Source organism: Crinia signifera, chromosome 5 (assembly GCF_055691185.1).
Source record: "Crinia signifera chromosome 5, ASM5569118v1, whole genome shotgun sequence".
Lineage (NCBI taxonomy): Eukaryota > Metazoa > Chordata > Amphibia > Anura > Myobatrachidae > Crinia > Crinia signifera.
In genome coordinates this window covers 318,910,293-318,921,251 of record NC_139221.1, presented here as the reverse complement: position 1 = coordinate 318,921,251, position 10,959 = coordinate 318,910,293, and positions in this window count along the sequence as shown.

Sequence of the window (10,959 nt, the reverse complement as noted above, 5' to 3'; positions counted from 1 at the left end):
ACAGGTATCCGTATAATACATATAAAAAAGGGAAGAAAAATACTTAAGGGATACATAAAATCAAACATCACTTTAAGCATTCAACATACGCACTGCTGATGGAAGGAAACTGTTGTGCAAGCGGCTAGTACGTGCCCTCATGGTTCTGAACCTTTTTAGCGAAGGTAGTTGCTCGAATTAACTAAAAAACGGGTGACTGGAATCGGCTAAAATATTTTTGGTACGCTTTAAAATTCTAGAATTGGGAGCAGGAGCCCGGCAGCAGATGACTCCATTGCCTCCCACAGTTCTGCCTCTGGTAGAGTTACTAGGTGGATTGGTTGTAATTTTTAAGGGCAGGTTTGGAAGCTGGATGGAAGTCTTATGGAGCAGAAAATTAGAAACCAGAAATTAGGTGCAGCGTCGATGGAGGAGCCGGAAGTGATGATCCAGAAGGAGATGAGGAAGCAGTCATTGGCAGATTGAACAGTGTGAAGGAAGGGGTTGTTAGAGGACTTCCTTCATAAAGAAGAGTTGAGTTTGTAAAAATAAATAAATGACAAAGGAAAATCAGTTGGGCAACGGACTTACGGGCAGATGGAAGAGGAATGAGGTGGGAGTTTAGATTGCCAGAGATGAGTAGAAAACCGTAATCTACATGATAGATAATAAGAGTGAGAATGAGAAATTAATGGCGTTCAGGGCGAGAAAGAGTAATGTACATATAGCCAAGGTCGAAAATCCAGTATCAGGAATGACACCCATTCACCATGCTTAGGATCAGAGGAAAACGAGATGTTATCAACAGAGAGGGAGCAGGGATAGAAGGGGCCGTGCCTGGGGGCAAAGGCAATATTTTAGAAATAATGAGTTTTATGAATCATTGTGACCTTCAGGAGGAGATATCCAACAGACAGGAGGAGATATCGGTTAGGCCAGGGGAAATTGGGGAACAAATAAACATTTTGGTATTATCACCATCAAGGTGATCAATGGGAAAAATTAACTCATTGAGAAATGAGGTTTAGAGAGGGAAGAATGTGATCCATGGATATATTCTTGATCGGGGATGCAAGGACTGAGAGACACAGGTGGAGGTTGAGACAGAGGGTGACAGACAGATGGGGGTAGATGAGACAGGTGACATCAGTGAATGGCTGGAGATAGAGATACAAAGGGGGTGAGGCTGGAGTCACAGGGATGGTGCCTGAGAGACACAGGCAAGGATGAGGATGTGTCAGTACAGGTGAGACTGCTGAGAGACAAAGGGGATAAGGCTGGAGACACAGGGATGGTGCTGGAGATACAGAGGCAGGGATGGGGCTGTGCCAGTACAGGTGAGGCTGTTGAGAGACAAAGGGGGGTGAGGCTGGAGAGACACAGGCAAGGATGAGGCTGGGGCAGTACAGGTGAGGCTGGTGAGAGACAAAGGGGGGTGAGGCTGGAGACACAGGGATGGTGCTGTAGAAATACAGGAAAGGATGAGGCTGTGCCCATACAGGTGAGACTGGTGAGAGACAAAGGGGAATGAGGCTGGGGATGAAGGGATGGTGCTGGAGAGACACAGGCAAGGATGAGGCTGGGGCAGTAAAGTTGGGGCTGGGAAGAGACAAAGAGGGATGAGGCTGGAGACACAGGGATGGTGCTGGAAAGACACAGACAAGGATGAGGCTGGGGCAGTACAGATGAGACTGGTGAGACACAAAGAAGAATGAGGCTGGAGACACAGGGATGGTGTTGAAGAGACACAGGCAAGGATGAGGCTGGGGCAGTACAGATGAGGCTGGTGAGTGACGAAAGGGTATGAGGCTGTAGACACAGGGATGGTGCTGTAGCGACACAGGAAGGATGAGGCTGGCGTGAGACAGGGAAGTTGAGCCAATAGTTGACCGGCCTGTACTGTATTCAGTAGTCCTTGTACTCCCGTGTCTAATCCTCACTCAGTAATACCTTTATTATGCCATACACTTTACATCACTGTTGCCAATGTTTGGACCTTTTCAGACCCCACCAACACGGTCTGCACCTTCCTCTACTGTGTGACATTGTGCAGTATTATCCCAGGGTTTTTGCACTGCGGTTTTACCATTAATGATTATTTTATATGATTACATTCATTGTAATATCACGCCGTAACCTACATTTTGATATAAATTACCCTTTTAGTGTTGTAAATACTCAGGCAGATCCCATTAACAAGATAAATGGTAATAAATGTACTTTCACTTATTTTCATCCATCAAATACCTTTTATGTGGCTGATTAGCATCTGACCTTATACTACATTATCACAGAAACGTTAATAAATAGAGAGGATGAGAAACCGCGGTCAGCAAAATATACGTTCTGCAGCTTCCTGACCTTGAAATATGGAAATGTAATACGGTACATCTGTAGTACTATAAGAATACACATGGGGAGATTTATCAAAGCTTGCAGAGAGATAAAGTGGACAGATAAAAGTACAAACCCGACTTTTACAGGAGCCTCCCGCTGCCCCACAAAGCCCCACAGTCCTCCCGGTTTCTAGGGTCTCCCTTAATCCGGACTGCGCATGAGCGCATCCAGAAATGGTGATGGGTGTGGCCTGCAGGGAAACATCACAGTCAACCTCCGCGGGGGTTGTGGGTAGTGGTGGCCAAGCTGCAGTGCGAGCTGACAGTAAGTCACATCAGCTGGAGGAGCAGGAGAACCAGTCCAGCGCCTGGGGCTCTACTTCACTAAAGTTGGCCCCGCCCACCTCACTCATAGCGTGTATCAGGCCAGCCGGCTCCTCTCCTCTGCCTGCTGCGAGTTGCCTCCTCTCCACCACACTGCCGGGAACTCTGCACCGCCCAGGAAGGGGCAACACAGCCAGGTGAGTGCTGTGTGTCCTGGGGAGTGAGGGTTGTGTGTCCTGGGGAAGTGGGCCTGTGTACAATGGGCTGTGGGCGGCTGTATCTATTACTAGGGGGACTGGGGACTGTATATAATGGGAGTGGGGGCTGTGTATAATTGGAGTGGGGGCTGTATGTATTACTGGGGGGACTGGGGACTGTGTATAATGGGGAGTGGGGGCTGTATGTATTACTGGGGGGACTGGGGGCTGTGTTTAATGGGAGTGGGGGCTGTGTATAATGGGGAGTGGGGGCTGTATGTATTACTGGGGGGACTGGGGGCTGTGTGGGAGTGGGGACTGTGTGTAATGAGGAGTGGGGACTGTGTATAATATAAAGCAGGTGCATGTACTGACTTTAATACAGGGTGTGTGTTTAATGTAATATAGGGGTGCAGTGGTGCAACTATTTAAGGAGCAGGGGTTGTAAAGATTATGGGGCCTAGATTTTTGGGGAGCCCCAAGGCCTAGCAGGCACTCCTCTGCAATATTTTACATTTTTTAAATGTAGTTGTAGACATTGGCACTGTAGCCCCGTGTTCCCCATGCAATTGGCTCAACCTGCTAACAACTGCGCCACCTTAGTCCCATTATCCCCCAAGTAAGCAGTGATGCTACAGGCCCATTCTATATCCTGCCCTCCCCCTCTCTGTCTCCCCAAGCCCCCCTGTCTCCCCTTGTCTTCTCTCTCTCCCTGCTCCCACTGCCCCCTCCCTGGTTATTGGTGTATGCACATACTTGCCTACTTTTGAAAATGAGTTTCAGGGAGATTATAGTTGGTAATAGAATTTTGCACAGCGCCCCATTAAGGGTGCGTATTATGCTCCACCCATCGGGCGTGTCTAGTTCCATATATGGAGAGATTGTGAAAAGAGATTGTCAACGAGGCACCTAGAATCATGGGTGTGTACGGCTACATCTGAGTGAAATTTTTTAAAATGATTTATATCCAAATGTAAATTAACCCCAAAGCCGTTAGTAAGAGCTAGGTACTTGTTTCCTATCTGGGCGCCCGCTACGTTAATTCCACACCATGCTATTCTCCGTATAAAAATCGGATCGCATCGCATCGGATACCACAAATGCACATACACGATATTGAACGATGCGATGCGATCCGATTTTGTTCCCGCTTTTATGGTTGGCCCATAGGATATATAGGAAACCCCCCCTGATGGTTTAAAATGCGCCTCCATTGTTAACGCCACCCCAGTATTGACGTCAACCCGAAGCGTGGCGAGCGGCGGCGGAACGCGTCCTCCGACTTTTTCATACCCCCACTATCCACGTCGGCGTGGAGTTGAGAATAGAATAGTGTGGCGAGCGCAGCGAGCCACCGTGTCCGAAGCGTGGCGAGCGCAGCGAGCCCCGCGCGGGGACGCGGACACTTCACAGGTATCCGTGTCCCCTCGCGGGCTTCACAGGTATCCGCGTCCCCTCGCGGGGCTCGCTGCGCTCGCCACGATTCGGGCTCGGTGGCTCGCTGCGCTCGCCACACTATTCTATTCTCAACTCCACGCCGACGTGGATAGTGGGGGTATGAAAAAGTCGGAGGACGCGTACCGCTGCGCACGCCACGCTTCGGGTTGACGTCAATACTGGGGTGGCGTTAACAATGGAGGCGCATTTTAAACCATCAGGGGGGGTTTCCTATACAAATCGTGGGTTTGCGGGGTTATTACATTGAAATCAATGTAAAATCGGGTCTCAGGGACCATTTAACATTGATTCCAATGTAAAAATCGGGGTTGATCGCGTCACCGCATGCGATGCGATCCGATTTAAAATGAAATCGGATCGGATCGGATAGCATCGTATGCCATCGTACATCATCGAGTACCGAATCTGATGCGATGCGATCCGATTTCATTATGGTGCCGTACGTTGAAAACCTGGGCGCCCAGATAGGAAACAAGTACCAAGAGCTACTATACTTGGTAAAGTGCTGGGAAATGGTGCTGATGATTCAATGTAAATGTATCTGTCTCTCATTTCTTTTTTCTCCAAACATTTAACAGTGTAATGTGGGCTAGGTGACATGAGGGAGATTGGTAGCCTAATGAGGGAGAGAGGGAGATTGCTGCTATGTCAGGGAGTCTCCTGCAGAATGCAGGAGGGGAGGTAACTATGATGTAACAGTGTCATGTGGGCTAGGTGACATGAGGGAGATTGCTAGACTAATGAGGGAGAGAGGGAGATTGCTGCTATGTCAGGGAGTCTACTGCAGAATGCAGGAGGGGAGGTAACTATGATGTAATAGTGTCATGTGGGATAGGTGAAATGAGGGAGATTGCTAGACTAATGAAGGAGAGTGGGAGATTGCTGCTATGTCAGGGAGTCTCCTGCAGAATGCGGGAGGGGAGGTAACTATGATGTAACAGTGTAATGTGGGCTAGGTGACATGAGGGAGATTGCTAGATTAATGAGGGAGAGAGGGAGATTGCTGCTATGTCAGGGAGTCTCCTGCAGAATGCAGGAGGGGAGGTAACTATGATGTAACAGTGTCATGTGGGATAGGTGAAATGAGGGAGATTGCTAGACTAATGAGGGAGAGCAGGAGATTGTTGCTATGTCAGGGAGTCTCCTGCAGAATGCAGGAGGGGAGGTAACTATGATGTAACAGTGTCATGTGGGCTAGGTGACATGAGGGAGATTGCTAGACTAATGAGGGAGAGAGGGAGATTGCTGCTATGTCAGGGAGTCTCCTGCAGAATGCAGGAGGGGAGGTAACTATGATGTAACAGTGTCATGTGGGATAGGTGAAATGAGGGAGATTGCTAGACTAATGAGGGAGAGCGGGAGATTGCTGCTATGTCAGGGAGTCTCCTGCAGAATGCAGGAGGGGAGGTAACTATGATGTAACAGTGTAATGTGGGCTAGGTGACATGAGGGAGATTGCTAGATTAATGAGGGAGAGAGGGAGATTGCTGCTATGTCAGGGAGTTTCCTGCAGAATGCAGGAGGGGAGGTAACTATGATGTAACAGTGTAATGTGGGCTAGGTGACATGAGGGAGATTGCTAGATTAATGAGGGAGAGAGGGAGATTGCTGCTATGTCAGGGAGTCTCCTGCAGAATGCAGGAGGGGAGGTAACTATGATGTAACAGTGTCATGTGGGATAGGTGAAATGAGGGAGATTGCTAGACTAATGAGGGAGAGCAGGAGATTGTTGCTATGTCAGGGAGTCTCCTGCAGAATGCAGGAGGGGAGGTAACTATGATGTAACAGTGTCATGTGGGCTAGGTGACATGAGGGAGATTGCTAGACTAATGAGGGAGAGAGGGAGATTGCTGCTATGTCAGGGAGTCTCCTGCAGAATGCAGGAGGGGAGGTAACTATGATGTAACAGTGTCATGTGGGATAGGTGAAATGAGGGAGATTGCTAGACTAATGAGGGAGAGCGGGAGATTGCTGCTATGTCAGGGAGTCTCCTGCAGAATGCAGGAGGGGAGGTAACTATGATGTAACAGTGTAATGTGGGCTAGGTGACATGAGGGAGATTGCTAGATTAATGAGGGAGAGAGGGAGATTGCTGCTATGTCAGGGAGTTTCCTGCAGAATGCAGGAGGGGAGGTAACTATGATGTAACAGTGTAATGTGGGCTAGGTGACATGAGGGAGATTGCTAGATTAATGAGGGAGAGAGGGAGATTGCTGCTATGTCAGGGAGTCTCCTGCAGAATGCAGGAGGGGAGGTAACTATGATGTAACAGTGTCATGTGGGATAGGTGAAATGAGGGAGATTGCTAGACTAATGAGGGAGAGCAGGAGATTGTTGCTATGTCAGGGAGTCTCCTGCAGAATGCAGGAGGGGAGGTAACTATGATGTAACAGTGTCATGTGGGCTAGGTGACATGAGGGAGATTGCTAGACTAATGAGGGAGAGAGGGAGATTGCTGCTATGTCAGGGAGTCTCCTGCAGAATGCAGGAGGGGAGGTAACTATGATGTAACAGTGTCATGTGGGATAGGTGAAATGAGGGAGATTGCTAGACTAATGAGGGAGAGCGGGAGATTGCTGCTATGTCAGGGAGTCTCCTGCAGAATGCAGGAGGGGAGGTAACTATGATGTAACAGTGTAATGTGGGCTAGGTGACATGAGGGAGATTGCTAGATTAATGAGGGAGAGAGGGAGATTGCTGCTATGTCAGGGAGTCTCCTGCAGAATGCAGGAGGGGAGGTAACTATGATGTAACAGTGTAATGTGGGCTAGGTGACATGAGGGAGATTGCTAGATTAATGAGGGAGAGAGGGAGATTGCTGCTATGTCAGGGAGTTTCCTGCAGAATGCAGGAGGGTAGGTAACTATGATGTAACAGTGTAATGTGGGCTAGGTGACATGAGGGAGATTGCTAGATTAATGAGGGAGAGAGGGAGATTGCTGCTATGTCAGGGAGTTTCCTGCAGAATGCAGGAGGGGAGGTAACTATGATGTAACAGTGTAATGTGGGCTAGGTGACATGAGGGAGATTGCTAGATTAATGAGGGAGAGAGGGAGATTGCTGCTATGTCAGGGAGTTTCCTGCAGAATGCAGGAGGGGAGGTAACTATGATGTAACAGTGTAATGTGGGCTAGGTGACATGAGGGAGATTGCTAGATTAATGAGGGAGAGAGGGAGATTGCTGCTATGTCAGGGAGTTTCCTGCAGAATGCAGGAGGGTAGGCAACTATGTGTATGCAGGATGACAGGGTGAGCTGGTCCCTCCAATACAGCTGATATCTCCGCTCCTCCCTGACCCGTGTCTTTACCTCCTGAGACAAACACTCTCTATCTCTCTCCCTCTTAGTTTCTTTCTCACTCTCCCCCCCCCCCCCCCCCCCCCCCCGCTTTCTCCCTCTCTCTCTCTCCCATATGTGCACAGTGTCCCCTCACATGGTTTGCGGCGCTCATCATCCTTCGGGCATGGTGCCTCTCTATGCTGGGCACACTATTATAACCTAACTCGATGTCCATAGGATAGTAAAGTAGGAGCCAAATGGACCGGCACCAAAAAAACCTGAAAAACCTGAAAAACTTGTGTCGACTTTGCTACTGTTGACCACGTTCCCATCCATCCTTAACTCGCGTTGATCTGGCGTCACTGTCTATCTAGACACCATCAACCAAGTTTAGGCGTCAAACTAGATGCCGTCGACCACTAGTGGTCAACCATGGTATTATCGACCTAAAAATGGTCGTTCCATCGTAAGGATACGATTTGGGTTTGGGGTGGGGGCATTAAACTCAAACTTGCCTACTAAGATGAACTTACACCCCTGACCCCCACCGCTCCTCCAGCGACATGGGCGGGGTGAGAGTGTAATGATATCACTCGCCCCTTGCAGATGACCATTTACATCGGTGCAAAGTCATCGGATGCACCATCAAAACTTTCAGCATCGAAAATTGCACCACCCTTATTGCCACATGCCCTGAACGTCACCCTCCAAGATCCCCTGGGGGAGAACCTGGAAAAGTAAGTATGATTCACTACACCGCCATTGTTTGCGTAGGAAGGTGGCCCTGCTAGGATGTAGGATTAAGATTTGACCATTATATATGGATTTAAGGCCTTATTAGGTATTGTAATCACATCACTTACATTACAACAGGGAAACTAGATTAGTCAGCTACATAACTCTTCCGAAGCCGCTGTCTCGAATGTTTTTCTCCTCAGTTCTGTATAAGGGTCAGTAACGCTGGAGCACACACAGCGGGTGCCCATAACAGCACATCTGGCTGCAGCAAACCGCTAACAATGCATAAGAGGGAAGGAACCGAGGCGACAGAGCGGAAAAGTGTGTTCTGTGTGAAATTTGTCACATCGTCTGTGAGCACTTATTTCCCAGCTGACACTTTCTCGCCATTATCTGTTCCATCAATAGCCTACATTACTGTCACCAATCTCCTTTACAAAAGTTTGCAGACAGGTGACATAGTCACTTTTTTCTTTTGGTTTTGTTTTTCTTTTAATTAAAGGGCCTCATTCAGACCTGCTGGCTAGGCATCGTATATTTCCTGTCTAGCGAGCTGGTAAGCGTCGTCACCCGGTTCGACAAATGTGCACATGTCACACTGGGTGTGGATTATTACATAGACAGTGCCTAGATAGACAGTCAATAGGTCTACCCCAAAAGGTCGACATGAAAAAGGTAGTCACATGGTTGACATGAGTTTTTCACATTTTTTGTTGTCAATGTCGACAACTGTCAACATGTACTACCAATTTAGCCATGCTTCGGGCGTCTTACCCCGCTATGCCAACATCTCAACAACTCATGTCAGGCTTCTCATGTGTCTACCTTTTTGTGTGTTGACATTTTGACTCCATCAACATTTTGACCATGGCAACCTATTGCATGTCAACATTTTGACCCTGTCGACATATTGCATGATCTTTTGGGGTAGATCTATTGACTGTCTGTCTAGACACTGTAGATCTATCAACTGGAAACAAATTTAAAAAGTTTGAAGGATTGTTCTGGTGTCACGTGATCAAGATTTGCGCGGGGATGGGAGGAGCTTCATAGAAACTCCAGAATGTGAAGATAGCGCTATAAAATTCTAAACTGTAGAGTTTGCCAAATACAGTACTTTGCGGAAAACCAGGCTCCTAGTAATGGATCGGCCCCTAACTTAAACATGCAAAAAACTAGTCTTTCCACAGTGATTATGCGCCTTTTGATGATACATAGGCCAGTATGTGCTAAGTATCGGTTACACAATATGGAACATCGGACCACTTGCTGCAACTAATCGCATATGCATTGGTGTAGCAATAACCCTGCAGACTACGCGATCACGGGGAGTAAGTGTAGGCAGGGCTGCAGGGATATCGATGTGCTGCACTGTTGCCAGGACCAGCCTGCCTTGCCCCTCTGCTTGCTGCCGCCAGGGCCCGGAGATCTACTTGTCTGCAGTCCTGGCGCTCCCCCTGGCTCATGGTAATGAAAAATATCCCACACAAAATGTCCGCCCCCTTTTTGAGGATGCTAGAGGAGGCGGCGACCTCCTCTAGAATCCTAAAAAATGGTCTGCTGTTAGGGGCAGCCATTTTGTGATGGTCATTTTCATTAGCAGGAGCCAGCCAGGAGGAGTGCCGGGGGTACTTGTGTATTATCACGGTGCCCATCGCATTGCATACCATAAGGCTTAATGGGTGCTTACAATGTTAAATGCACCCCCATGCCACCCCCACTATCAACGCCAATCCGAAGGATGGCGAGCTCAGTGAGCCTGCGTGGGGCGGCGGTACGCGTCCTCCGACCTTTTCATACCCCCACTATCCATGTCAGCGTGGAGTTGATTCTATATAGTGTGGCGAGCGCAGCAAGCTACCGAGCCCGAAGCGTGGCGAGCGGACGCGTAATACATGTAAAGTAAAACGCGGCCCCTCGCCGCGCTTCGGGCTCGGTGGCTCGCTGCGCTCGCCACACTATATGAAATCAACTCCACGCCGACATGGATAGTGGGGTATGAAAAGGTCGGAGGACGCGTACCGCCGCCCCTCGCGGGCTCGCTTTGGGTTGGCGTTGATAGTGGGGGGGGCGTGGGGGTGCATTTAACATTGTAAGTACCCATTAAGGTGCTTATACAATTAAAATCTTATAGGGGGCCAATTAACACTGAAAGCAACCATTAGTGTGCTTATACAATTTAAAATCGTATCTCATCTCATCTCATTGTATGCCATATACAATGGTATACAATTTTATATTGTATAAGATGGAAATTGTGGGCGCCGTGCTAATACACAAGTACTGCGCCGGGCCTCAGACAAGTAGATCTGAGGATCACGGCCAAAGAACCAGTGGTGGGATAAGGCAGGGTTGGTGGGCGGGTGGGGATTTATTTTACTGGGGGGTGGGGGGCATTGCTTATGCCGCCGCGCATATGTAATGACATAAGCGATTACTTATGCAAAGGACAACCCTCCCTATAAGAGCAGTCCATTGCAATGAAGGGGCTTCTGGGTTTCGGCCCCGGTAGTCCCTCTGCGCATGCGCAGGTGGAGGTGGCGGCAGCTGGGGGTGCTAGGAGGGATCTGATTGGATAACTCTCATGGGGAATTGCAGAAAGAAGCCCATAGGTTTCTATAGGGCAACACCATCTTTCATTGCCAACTG